At 43.4% G+C, this 12426-nt stretch overlaps 1 pseudogene; it reads left to right on the forward strand.

Moving 5' to 3' along the window:
* Window positions 1–4714, forward strand: LOC114204979 (putative RNA polymerase II nuclear localization protein SLC7A6OS pseudogene; annotated as a pseudogene).
* The last annotated feature ends 7712 nt before the right edge of the window (window positions 4715–12426 follow it).

Genomic DNA, 12426 nt, shown 5'->3' on the forward strand with positions numbered 1-12426 from the left:
ATGGATTTCCCCAGAGTCTCCACCTTTCCATCCGAACCCGAGAGCGAAGGAGCAGGGGAGACTGGGGGCGTGGCCAATGATGAGGCCAGGACTGCGCAGACTCAGTAATTTGACTCCTTGGGAAGTTGTGAGTCTTCGGTTCCCATGGTGACAGAGCCCACTTCCGGTCTCTCACCGCATTCTTACCAGATCCTGAGATTTCTGCGGCTTTCCTCGCCCCCAGGCCCAACCCAGCCCAACTGGACCGCAGTCAGGTCTCCTGTTAAGAGGGGAGCATGCTCTGGTATAGCAAGGAGATTTGACAGATGAGTTCACCACTTAACCCAACAGCAAGAAATATCCCCCACGAGGCAGCTTTAATATATAAATTATGTCTAGAAAATCATCATTTGGGATCTTGAAGGCCCTTCAGTCTCCACGACACCGATACCCGGGAGGACCGTCGCCTTATGATGGGGTGTGTATATCCCAAGGAGGACACAGGGTTGGGAAACAGAGATCTAGGCGCAGAGGGGGCCGTTAACCAGCTTGAGATGTGGAACTAGTTATGCATCTCGTGGTGCGTGGTGCGTGGATTCTGATGGAGCTGTGGGAGTCATGCCTTTGTTTCTCAGTCTTCTCTCAGTCTTCTACCACTGTTTTATGTGACCAGTTCAACCCTACTAGCTGCCTGGCTGAACCGACACTCAGACCTGGAAATTGGAGGAAGGATGGAGGACCCGAAGGACTGTGGTTGTGTAGGAGACCAAGGGAATGCTGCTCACCCTAGAATATTGCTAGGTTCTGCATTCCACCGTAGACTGTTGTTATACGCACCCTAATTCCTTTGTTTCTGCCTAGCCAGTACAATACTCCAGACACTACTCCATTCACACTTCGGCAATCGCAGAGATATTGGTTTAGCTCCTGCACTGTGTACAGCTCGATGGAAGATCCAGGTGGTTACAATTATTCCATGCATTACTGGTGGGAATGTAAAGTGATGCAGCCACTTTGGAGAACTGCCTTGAAGTTCATCAGATGATTAAATATAGAGTTACCGGGGCGCCTGGGTGGCTCAGTCATTAAGCGTCTGCCTTCGGCTCAGGTCATGATCCCAGGGTCCTGGGATCGAGCCCCGTATCAGGCTCCCTGCTCCGCGGGAAGCCTGTTTCTCCCTCTCCCACTCCCCCTGCTTGTGTTCCCTCTCTCCTTGTGTCTCTTTCTGTCAAATAAATAAAATCTTAAAAAAAAAAAACACATGTCCATGCAAAAACTTGTCCACAAATGTTCATAGCAGCATTATTCATAATTGCCAAAAAAGTGGAAACATCCCAAATGTCCATCAACAAATGCAGAGATGAAATGTATTATATCCAAACACTGGAGTATTATTTGGCCATAAAAAGGAATGAAATACTGATATATGCAACCACATGAATGAATCTTGAAATTATGCTAAGAAACCAGTCACAAAATCCTACATATTGTATGATTCCGTCAATATGAGGTGTCCAGTCTAACCAAATCTATAGAAACAAAAAGTAGATTTTGATTGCCTATGGCTGGAGAAGTTGGGGGGAAGTGAGGAGTGTCTGCTAACGGGTTCAGAGTTTCTTTTTTGAGGTGATGAAAAAGTCCTAAATTGATTGTGGTAATCTTTGCACAATTCTGTGAATATACTAAAAACCATTGAATTGTACATTTTTTTAAAAGATTTTATTTATTTGAGAGAAAGGGAGAGAGAATGAGCAGGGGGGAGGGGCAGAGAGAGAGAGAGAGAGAGAGAGAAGCAGACTCCCGGCTGAGCAGGGAACTTGAGGCGGGGCTGGATCCCAGGACCCTGAGATCATGACCTGAGCTGAAGGCAGACGCTTGACCAACTGAGCCACCTGGGCGCCCCAAAGTTTCCTTTTATAAGACATTTTGGAAAAGGCAAAATTGTAGGAGCAGAAAACAGATCAGTGGTTTCCAGGTGGGGGGGATGTGGGAAGAGGTTGACTACAATGGGGTGACACAAGGGAACTTTCTGGGAGGTGATGAGAGAGCTCTGTATCTTGATTGCGGTGGTTGTGTACCTGCAGTTATGTCTTTGTTAAAATTCATGGAACTGTACAGTGAAAGGAATGAATTTTATCGTATGTGAACTAAAATAAATGAGCTAAAAATACATTTAGTTTTGACATTGGGATAGTCCTCCTGTCTTTGGAAACAAAGGGCAGCAGTTTCAGAGACACAACAAGACTTTCAGTGTTACTTTCAATGAATGAGTACAGCTCATATACTGATCAGGGAGGGCGGGTGAAGAGCTAGGCAAATGAAATGTGAGTTGGGGTCAAGTTGAAAAGGGCTGTCTGCCGTCTCAGAAAGTCAGTAGAGGAGAACCTGGGACATCTGTGGGACCAAGTCGTGGTCTTGTAAGGCCTGGATGCAGCAACCAGAGAGGTGAGGTTATCACTGCAGAGATGAGGATGCTGATGTTTTCAGACATAACTGAGAGTGAATGAACCTAAAGGATAAAATCACAAGAAAGACAAATGGCATGTTTTAAAAATTCAATTTATTAAGAAGAGGAAAACATTACTGGGGCCCTTTTTTCCCCTCTAAGACAAAAAGGAAAGATCAAGTTCCAACTGTCTTCCTAGCAGGAACCACCTACATTGTTCCCAGTGCCAGAGAGAGGGACATATTAAAGCCAGCTAGCAAAGAGTCTGCAGGATCTCAGAATGTAATTAGTGACTATATCTGGTTTTTGGTAATACACATGCTGGTGGCTGTTTTGCTCAGCAATTGGGTAAAGCTTTTCATGTATGCAGTTCTTATTTGTGTTGTTTTTACACAATCCATGCAAGTTTTAGCTGGCACTTCTTGTGTTGCTCACTCTGCCAAACTGTATAATTCTTGACATGTTCCAAACACCCTAAAAGGACGGGTCTGGCCCAAAGATCCTTCTTGTTGGATTGAGGCAGCTGCTTGTACAGTGCTGAGATTAAGATCAGTACCTTGTGGGGCGCCTGGGTGGCTCAGTCGTTAAGCGTCTGCCTTCGGCTCGGGTCATGATCCCAGGGTCCTGGAATCGAGCCCCGCATGGGGCTCCCTCCTCAGCAGAGAGTCTGCTTCTCCCTCTCCCTCTCCCCCTGCTTGTGTTCCCTCTCTCGGTGTGTCTCTCTCTGTCAAAGAAATAAATAAAATCTTATAAAAAAAAAGATCAGTACCTTGTTAAGGAAGAGTTGTAAGTACAGTCGACCCTTGAGCAACGCAGTGACTAGCAGCACCAATCCTTATGTGAAGTTGAAAATCCACATATCATTTTTGATTCCCCCAAAACTTAACTCCTAATAGCCTGCTCTTGGCCAGCAACCTTATGGATAACATAAACAGTTGGTTAAGATATATTTTGTGTGTTATATGTATTATATATGGTATTCTTACGACAAAGGAAGCTAGAGAAAGGAAATGTTCTTAAGAAAATTGTAAGGAAAAGAAAATACATTTATAGTTCTATACTGTATTTATTTTTAAAACATCATGTTTAGGGGCACCTGGGTGGCTCAGTTGGTGAAGTGTCTGCCTTTGGCTCAGGTCATGAATTCGGGGTCCTGGGATTGAGCCCCACATCTGGCTCCCTGCTCAGCAGGAAGCCTGCTTCTCCCTCTCCCTCTGCTGTTCCTCCTGCTTGTGCTCTCTCTCTCTGTCTGTGTCGAATAAATCTTAAAAAAAAAAAATCATATTTAAGTGGGTTGATGCAGTTCAAATCCCTATTGTTCAAGGCTCAATTTGTAATCTTAAAATACTACAGCAGTAAGAGGCTTTGTGACAGCCCCCCTGGAGGCAGGCAGGACAGGTGTACCCTGCATGAAGCCAAAGAACAGTGGGGAGCCTGCCAAAGCTCTCGTCTTCACTTGTTAAGACCTTGGAGCCTCGCAATCCAGTAGTGGCCCAAAAGACGCCCCCAAGGATCTGGAGAGAGCAGTGGAGAATAATGTCTTCCAGGTGGGGGCACTGGTGCACTCCCAGGAGGACACAGCCAGTGCAACCTCTCCTGTGAGCCACCCTGCACTATTTCGGGCACCCAGCAGCATATCCGGCCTGACCTCTGTGCTTTGGCTGAGGAGATCCGGCTGGAAGGCCACTGCAGGGTGGTCTCTAGCCACTGATCCTGGGGATTCCCTCCAGTGGCCTGGAGTCTGAGGATGCACAGGAAACCCAGAAGCCTCTAAGGATGCATACTTCCAGCTGTGGACCTGGTCCACAAGTAGGAAAACCCAGAAGCCACCTCCAATGGCTCCTGCAAAACACCTGACCCAGATGTAGTCCTCTGCAATTTCACGGAGTTGACCCAGGAGCAGCTGACTGTATCCAAGGATGGATCAAGAGTCAGGTGCCAGGAGGAACAGAAGGACAACCGTGTGTACGACATTTACTACATGGAGGTGGCCACTCCAGGATGGGTCGAGGACTTCCTCTGTGCAGTCCTACAGCCAGGAGTGATGGCTAGCAACCAGAGGACATTTATAAAGATGAAAATGATGAGAACAGTGAGAATAACTGGCACAATGAGGGCCCAGAGGAGGCGAACGGTGCCGGAAATGAAGATTCCAGAGGCTCTGAAGAATGGGACAGCCTCAGAGAAAAGGAAGGAGGCAATGGCAGACCAGAGATGTGGAGCAAATCCCCTTTGGGGGTGCAGGAGTTTGGCTATGCCAACCCCTCTGAGCTGGATTCAGACCGATGATCCTGTGATATCTGTGCGGTTCTGCCGCTGGTCCTTGAGGGCTTTGTGAATGCAGTGTCAGCTGCCCGGGTAACATTTTCTTGGGCTTCCTAGCTTAACACATGGAAGGAAAATGCATGTCCACCATCACCATCCTACCAGTGAAAACTTTGCTGAAGAAGTATGTCTTTTCCAGTAACAGCAGTGTTCTTTTGCCTCAATCAAAAGTGATTCTATAGTTTATAATTTTTTTAAAAAGCCATGAAAATGAAGTTCGTTAGCCCAGGCATTTTCCCATTCTCTTCCTGTGCTGAAGCCAGTAAGTGGAGGAGAGGCTCCTATTTCCTCAACACTAAGATTTCCCATACCACCAGGGCGCCTGCCTCCAGTAAAAGCCTGTTTCTTTTAATAGAGGGAACTAGAAGGGCTACAGTGGGTCCCTTTTGGCAGCACGGACTGGATAGTAATAGCCACTAGGGAAGGAAATAGAATCTCCCTGAGCTCTGAGAGGTTCTAGTCAACAGCTGTCTCTACCTCCCTGCTTCCTGACTTTGCTAATGGTTGTAAATATTATTGTCTTCCTTTGGCTGTGGTGCCAAGAAACAGGGAATGTATGAATGTGATACTCTGTGTTTAGTAAAAGCTAACTTTAAATATGAAAAAGAAACATCAGAGCAGTAGAAAAAAAGTCAGTGACTTCCCTCTCCTCCCATTTTTGTTAAAGGAAAACATGTATTCAACTGAAAACATAAGCTTCATATTTGTCACACTTTCTTGTAGTATTACAAAGATTTCTCAAAATCTTTTATATATTGAGCAAATATAAGAACATATATTATAAATTCATATAGGATTACATCAAATAGTATGTTTAAGAACAGACAATACATTTTACAGCTACATTTGTGTTTTGAAATGCAAACAAAAACACTGTCCATATTAAGATAAAACACCAAAAACTTATTACAAACTATTTCAAAGAAATTACACAAGAATGGTTTTTTTTTTATTCTTTGTTTTCTTTTCACAGAATTCCCTGCTATGCTTGAGGTCAAAAGAATATTAGGACAATTACAGTTTTTAAAACAGCACAAAATAAAGACATAACACAGCAGACTGCCATAAACATTCTGAAAACTGCAAACGTTTGTTTTATTTTCTTCTGTTTGTATATGTCCTGCCAAAGTGAGCACTTGTTTTACCTTCCTAAATCATCAGAAGAAAGAGTAAGTCAGGAGACACAGCAGGGAGACAAAGTCATACCACAGCGCTAGAAAAAAACAAGGTGGCAAGTGGTGACAATAATTTGAATTCAGTTGTGGTGTGAAAGGCGATGCCCAATGCCCGGGAGAGAAAAGCAGTTAGCACACACAGCTTCCAGCTGGTCTCCCTCTGTGTGAAGGGTTTTCCCTTCTTGTCCTAGTACTCAAGGTCCACAGTTGGTAGGGAGCACAGAGGAAGCATCCCCAGGTTCCCTGCCCCCAAAGAGCCAGGTGACACTGATCCCCAAAGAGCTGCAGATTGTTGTGTCACCATCCCCTGAGGCCCATGATGGGCTTCCCGGCTTCCAAGAGGTCAATCAACCCTGTTCCCATCCAGAGATCTCCTTATACCACCTGTCCCCAGACCTGAGCTAACTGGGCCAGGTCTCTGTGATCTTCTCACTCCATAGGAGCAAAGGGTTGAGTCCTTGAGGAGGTTAAAAGTGGCTTGGCCATGGGCTTCCATCTTATGCCACCATCCTATGACATCATTCAATTAACATTTGTTAAGTGGGACACAGGGTGCTGGATGGTGAGCCCCACCCTCCCTACCCCCATTTCAACAATAGGCCTCAAAAGAAATTGAAATAGAAAATTTTATTACTCACAGTTTCTAAGGGAAGTACTCTGCATTCCTCCAGGAGTGGGGAGAGATCAAGGCAGAGTGCAGACAGGGAGTCAGGACCTTGGGCACATGCCTTTAATTAGGGTCCCTGGGTGGAGTGCTTTGGGGTTCCCAGGCGGAATTGATCAATTCAAACTGAACAGTAGGATTTGGGTAGTCCCACAAGGTCTTATCTAAGTAGTACCTAAGGCATATAGGCTTGGGGAGGCAGAGGAGATTGTTGATCACAAGGGCTGTTGGGGAAGTCATATCAGGAGTTTACATCTGCATGTGACTGTGGCTGATATCTAGGGCATGTGCTTGCGTGGGGGGCCAGTGTCCATCTGAGGCCCCTGCGAGCCACTTGGCCAAACAAAATGGGTGTGGGAATGGTAATACCATGGAGTAGCTTAGCTAAACTCTCCATAAGTTGACATGGGTTTCCTGGTGAGGGTGAAAGCGGGCTGATAACCTGCTACAGACCATGGCCCAGGGAGGCGCAGGGCCCCCAACGGGCCCCTGGGTCTGCTGAGAGCCACCCTGGCTGTGAGCAGCATCTGCAGGAGTCTCCCTGTGATAGTGTGCAGCCTCAGGGACAGCCTGGGTTTCCTGTCACTGAGCTGAGGCCCCTCCTGCTCTGGTGCACCTGACCACCTGGGGATGTGGAATTTTTATTATGGAAACCTAACCTCGCAGAAGCAGGTTCAGAGGTTGGACAAACCTGCTCAAAGGTTAGATGGACCCCATGCAGGACTCGATTTTGGATAGGCTTCTTTATGGGATGGGAGCTGTTGGAGTGCCTAGGGTCTCTGGTTGGGGCCCCTCCTGCCGATGCCACAGTGGAAGCACCCACTGGTGGTGGAGGGGACCAGACAAGGGGCAGGGCTGTGGCTGCTGTGGGACTGGTAGTGGAGGGGGGGGTGGGCACTGGGGACATCACCATCACCTCCACACTCTCCCGCCTGCTCCGAGAGGGCACTCTTGCCCGCTCACCCCCATTTTCAGCCGGTACCATAAATAGCAAAATAACAAAACCCTTCATGAACTGCTAAAAAAAAAAAAAGGCTGAATAGTGCACTCTTGGAACCAGATAAGAGCTAACCATACTTTTATACCTGTTATAAGATACAATTCCCTGTATAAATTGGAGTTGTATTTAGACCTTCGGCTTTTCCAAAGGAAAGATGTACTAGGAATTAGTTTGCCTTCCGGGCAGAAGGATATAACATCCAGCGAGGCCAGCCTGAGTGGAGGAGAGAATCGTGCAGAGACTCAGCTTCTCAGAGCCAAGAGGAAATAGCTAGTTCCGGGGTCCTTGGTTCCCTTGGTGAACCAGAGTGGGCAGGAGCAAACACACCCAACCACCCTCCTCAGGGAGTGGGTAGCTCAGGGCAACCCAAATGCCACACCTTAAAGGAGTCCTCGCTGGTCACTATGATTTGTGGGTTCCCCCCCCATACGGTGCAGCTGCCCTACCAAAGGCTCTGAAAACCTAAAGACAACTGTCTGGTTTCATGGGGCGGAATGAGGTTGAAAGGTCTCACGCCCCCTACGTGATTGTGGTGGCAACAGTGGCAAATGAGGTGTTGGAGGGGAGGGGACCTGGAGATGGTAGGAGGAAGGGAAGAAAGGGTGTTAATGACCTATACTGAGACCCTAGAAACTTGTCCAGCTGGCCCCAGTTCCTAGGCCCAGCCTAGCCCAACTGGACCTGCAGTCAGGGCTTGTATTAAGAGAAGATGACAGCTCGTGTTGGTGCATTGGAAGGCTTAATATTGCTCTGATGGCAGTATTACTCCCAACTGATCTACAGATTCAAACAACTCCTATCAAAATCCCAGCTGAATTCTTTGAAAAATTAAACAAGCTGATCATAAAATTTTAAGAAAATTTAAGAAACCCAGAATAGCTAAAACAATATTGTAAGAGAATAAGGAGACACACTTTCTGAATTTAAAACTTACGACAAAGCTACAGTAATCAAGACATAGATATATGGTACTGGCATAAGGATAGCTATATAGATTTACAGAATAGAACTGAATTCAGAAATGAATTTGAATAGAATTCATTCAGAAATGAATCCTCATATTTATTATCAATTGATTTTTTACAAGGATGCCATAAGTATCCAATGAGGAAAGAACAGTCAACAAATAGTGTTGGGACAACTGTATACCTATATGCATAAGAAGGAAGTTGGACCCCTACCTCACACCATACAGAAGACTCAAAACGGATCTTTCAGCTTAGAATGGACCAAAAACCTAAATGTAAGAGCTTGAACTATAAAACATTTTGAAGACAACATAGGTGTGAATCTCTGTGACCTTGGGTCAGGTAATAGTTCTTAGATATGAAACCAAAAGCACAAGTGACAAAAGAAAAAGTAGATAAACTGGATATCATCAATATTAAAAACTTTTTTTTTTTCCTTTCCCATCCCTCCACCGACCTTCCCTCTGGTGACCATCTGCTTGTTCTCTACAGTTAAGAGTCTGTCTTTTGGTTTGTGTCTTTTTTTTCTTTTCCTTTGTTCATTTGTTTTATTTCTTAAATTCCACATATGAGTGAAATTATATGGTATTTGTCTTTCTCTGACTGGCTTATTTCACTTAGCATTATACTCTCTAGCTCCATCCGTGTTGTTGTAAATAGCAAGATTTCATTCTTTTTATGGCTGAATAATATTCATATATATATATATATAATCCCCATCTTCTTTATCCATTCATCTATCAATGGACATTTGGGCTTCTTCCATAGTTTGGCTATTATAAATACTACTGCAATAAGCATAGGAGTGCATATATCCCTTCAAATTAGTGTTTTTGTATTCTTTGGGTAAATACCCAGTAGTGTGATTACTGGATCATAGGGTAGTTCTATTTTAAATTTTTTGAGGAAACTCCATACTATCTTCCAGAATGACTGTGCCAGTTTGCATTCTCGCCAGCTGTGCACGAGTTTTCCTTTTTCTCCACATCCTTGGCAGCACTGTTGTCTCTTGAATTTTTTATTTTAGCCATTCTGACAGGTATGAGGTGATATCTCATTGTGGTTTTGATTGAATTTTTCTGATGACGAGTGATGTCAAGCATCTTTTCAGGTGTCTGTTGGCCATTTGTATGTCTTCTTTGGAGAAATGTCTGTTCATGTCTTCTGCCCATTTTTAAATTGGATTATTTGTTATTTTGATGTTGAGTTGTATGAGTTCTTTATATATTTTGGGTACTAACCTTTTATAGCCTTTTGTGAATATCTTCTCCCATTTGGTAGGCTGTCTTTTAGTTTTGTTGGCTGAAAATTGAAAACTTTTGTGCTTCAAAAAACACCATCAAGAAAGTGAAGAGACAATCGACAGAATGGAAGAAAATGCTTGCAAATCACATGTCTGATAAGGAATGTATCTAGAATATTTATAGATATAGTAACAACGAATGAAAAATAGGCAAAGGATCTGATTAGATATTTCTCCAAGGAAAATATGAAAATGGCCAATAAGCACATGAAAATATGCTCAACATCATTAGCCATCAAGGAAATGCGAATCAAACCCACAATGTGACACCACTTCACACCCACTAGCATGGCTATAATCCAAAAGACAGATAACAAATGTTACTGAGGAGTTGGAGAAATTAGAACCTGCTGATGGGAATAGAAAATGGTAAAGCTACTTTGGAAAACAGTCTGGCAATTTCTTCAAATATTACCATATGACCCAGCGATCCTATTCTTAGTTATATACCCAATAAACCTGTATGTTTATCCTTAGCAGGGTGATGGCCTACAAGCACCCATCTGGTGCAGCAGGTGACGGACCCCATTCCTGGTGGGATATAGTAGTGGAGTTAGCCAGGTGCTATATGATGTACATGCTTAAGCAGAACAAAGGAGTACACATTGAATGGGCAATGAAGATATTCATACCCAATGCAATAAGAGTCCCACTGGCTATGGGGAACTTATGCCTACTGGTGTGGCTGATCTCACTTTGTCCCTTCTCTATCTGAGTAAAGCATCGTTTTAACCAATGCCTCTGTTAGTCGTATCTTTTTTGATGATCCTGACACCAACAGACCATGAAGTATGTTGACATCCAGAGACTGCTACTCTTCATTCCATGTTGCTTGTTTCCTAACTAAGACCCTGATGCCTGGAATCTGATTACCTGGACTACTGATTCATTTCCTGACAGGTCCCCTGTGATCCTCAGATTTCAGAACCTGCTTCATTCTGTGGCTGCCCCATCAGCCTTTTCATTTAGCTGCTCCCATGCTGGGGTTCCCTCAGTCTATGCCCTGATTTCAGCCCACTGAGCAGCACTCAAAGAAGGAAAATTGTTACTAACAATATCAGATTTATTATTACTGGCTGTGTGGCCTGGCTAGAGGCTTAGACTCCCTGAGTCTCAACAGCTTTCAATATAAAGTGCGTATAACAATCCTAACTTTCAGGGATTTAAAAAACATTTTGAAAATAGTTTAAAAATTATTTTAAAAAATATTTACGGATATGGAAAAGTATTCCTCAAAAAACATTAGACCAAAAGATTAAGACATAGGTCTGGAAATACCATATTACCCCAAATCTGTTTTTTAACGTTTATGTACCTATACATACCTATATACATATGTTAGCAAGTTAACAATGCTTCTCTTTGATGGTAGGATTATTGGTGGGTTTTGTTTTAAATATTTCTTGAGTCTTTAGTGACTGGATAGTCTAACAATGTGACTTGGGGTGAGGACTTAAAGTCACATGGTATCATGTTCTTGAAGGGATAGAAACTGTGATCAGACATGGGTAGTTAACCTAGTGCCTAGGTAATGGAACTCCAATAAAGACTGGACACCAAGGCTCAGGTGAGCTGCCCTGGTTGACAATTCTCCATGCCTGTTGTCACATATTGTCCCTAAGAGCAACTACCTCTGTCTAGGATTCCTAAGGGACAGGATGACTAGAAGCTCTGTATTTGGAACCCTTTCAGACTCTGTCTTATGACAGATTTTAATCCTCTCCCTGTGATAACTATGAGTACAACAACTTTCAGTGAGTTCTGTGAGTCCTTCTAGCAAATTAGTTGGGGACCCCCAAACTTGCAATTAGTGTCAGAAGTAAGCATGGTCTTGGGGAACTTTAAACTCTATAGTGATGCCAAAAGTAAAAGCAGGGGGCACCTGGCTGGCTCAGTTGAGAGAGCAGGTGACTCTTGGTCTCAAGGTGGTGAGTTTAAAGCCCACATTGGGGGTAGAGGTGACTTAAAAATAAATAAATAAATAAACAAACAAACAAACAAATAAATAAGGAAAACCAGTCTTTTGGAGACTGTTCCTCAAAATTTGTAGCATTTGTGCTCATGGGGTATGTTGGCCTGTCATTTTCTTTTCTTGTAATGTCTTTGTCTAGTTTGGTAGCAGGGAAATGATTATGAAAATGAATTGGAAAGTGTTCCTTCCTCCTCTTATCTCAAACACTTTATATAGGATTGATTTTTTTTTTTTCTCCTTAAATATTTGATGGAATTTACTAGTGAAGCTATTTGGGCTTAGAGTTTGCTTTGTGGGAAAGTTTTTAATTAGAAATTCAAACAATTTTATAGCTGCTTGGCTACTGAAAATTTCTTTTTCTTCATGTGTTAGTTTTGGTAAGTTGTCTTTTTCAGTGAATTTGTCCATTTTATCTGAGTAGTCAAATATATTGCATTAGGTTGGTATAAATGTGTGAATAATATTCTCTTTTTAATATCTGTAAGATCCGTACTTTTGGCTCTTTTTGCATTCATGAGGTGAGTTATTTGTGTTTTTTTGCTGTTTTTTCTTAATTGAATAAGTCATATTTAATAAATTATATTTTAAGATTAC

The sequence above is a fragment of the Eumetopias jubatus genome, unplaced genomic scaffold (genome assembly GCF_037043125.1).
Source record: "Eumetopias jubatus isolate StellerSeaLion01/CBP00866 unplaced genomic scaffold, mEumJub1_p1.0 scaffold_16, whole genome shotgun sequence".
Lineage (NCBI taxonomy): Eukaryota > Metazoa > Chordata > Mammalia > Carnivora > Otariidae > Eumetopias > Eumetopias jubatus.